Genomic DNA, 1531 nt, shown 5'->3' on the forward strand with positions numbered 1-1531 from the left:
TCCTGTCTGGAGCATGGATGTGTAGAGTTGAGATATAAACAGTCTCAGGTGAGGCAGGCCCAGGTGAGTAAAGCCCTGAACCAAGTTAGGAGATTTCCGACATCTGGATATGTCTGGTCTCTGCTCCATATGTGTCCTCTGACAAGGAGCTCCATTTCTCAGGGTCTCTAGTTCCTCTTTCATAGTGAAAGAGATAATATTCCTTTTGCTTCCCTCTCTCAGTCATGCTACAACGACCTTGAAATAAAAGGTGGGAGAACTCTTAGTTATTCCAAGCCTCAAACTCACTGCCTTTGTGTGGATTCCAACCCCCTTTGGGTTTCCCAGGCGGTAAATCTTTACAGAAGTGGATTGCCCAGTCTTCCTTCCGCAGAGTGGCTGGTGCATTATGAACCTCCAACCTTCTGGTTAGCAGACAAATGCCTTAAGCACTAAGCCACCAGAGCCCAAGCCTAGATCCTCAAAAATGGCAAGCGTGAGGAGGGTGTCATGTGACAAACTCTACATGCTGTTCTCAGGCCTCCAAGCGTTTTTCCTAGAATGGCTTGTCTCTATGGTTCACAGCACTAAAATTCCCGCCCAGAGTAAGTTGTTCTACCGGGGTGATTGCCACGTCCCGAGCGGGACGCGGCAATCAGTGTTTGCCGTCACCTCAGCTGTGTTGTGGTGTGTATCTCGATCCTACCTGGTGCAATGAGCTTCCTCAAAAGTTTCCCACCACCCAACTCGGCTGAGCGATTCTGGCAGCAGCAGCCAGATACAGAGGCTGTTTCGGATGGGAGGGTCTTGGCATTGGCACCCTTTACATTGCTCAGAGCCACCTGCCTTGATTAGATGACTCTGGATTAGGATTCTCGCTGGAGTACCCCTCCATTAGCTGACATGCTGTGTGCAGAGACCTAAATGCTTATCTACAAGAACATTTATATGTTATGGTGAATGCCAAATTTGGAGAGGAACCAAAAGGTTCCATTACTGATGAAGAAGAGGAAGGTAGTGAGGAGGATGTTGATCCTATTGCTGAATTTAGAACTGTGCCTAGTGATAAACCAGCACTGAAAGCAATGTTCACTGCACTGTGTGCATGCCAGGCTTTGCATCCAGATCCTGGGGATGAAGATTCAGATGATTACGGTGGAGAGGAGTATGACGTGGAAGCACATGAACAAGGGCAGGGGGACATCCCCACATTTTATACCTGTGAAGAAGGATTATCGCATTTAACAGCAGAAGGCCAAGCCACATTGGAGAGATTAGAAAGAAGGCTTTCTCAGTCTGTGAGCCGCCAGTATAACATGGCTGGGTCTGGACAGAAGACTCAATAAGAGATTCTGAAGATGGGATGGAGGTAGATACTACACCAACAGTTGCTGGGCAATTCGAGGATGCAGATGTTGACCACTGAAAATGACCTTAACAGCAAAGAAGAGTGAAGAAAATTAAAGACGCATGGAAACAAGTTAGTCCAAAGGACTAATGGATCATGACCATGGACCAGAATCAACCTATATGACCCTGACACCAGAACTAG

The 1531-nt window shown here is 47.3% G+C and overlaps 1 pseudogene; it reads left to right on the forward strand.

Moving 5' to 3' along the window:
• Positions 1-693: 693 nt before the first annotated feature.
• LOC103199163 lies at positions 694-1405 on the forward strand (annotated as a pseudogene).
• Positions 1406-1531: the final 126 nt, after the last annotated feature.

This window comes from Orycteropus afer, unplaced genomic scaffold (genome assembly GCF_000298275.1).
Source record: "Orycteropus afer afer isolate SDZICR_OR568_19922 unplaced genomic scaffold, OryAfe1.0 scaffold00106, whole genome shotgun sequence".
Lineage (NCBI taxonomy): Eukaryota > Metazoa > Chordata > Mammalia > Tubulidentata > Orycteropodidae > Orycteropus > Orycteropus afer.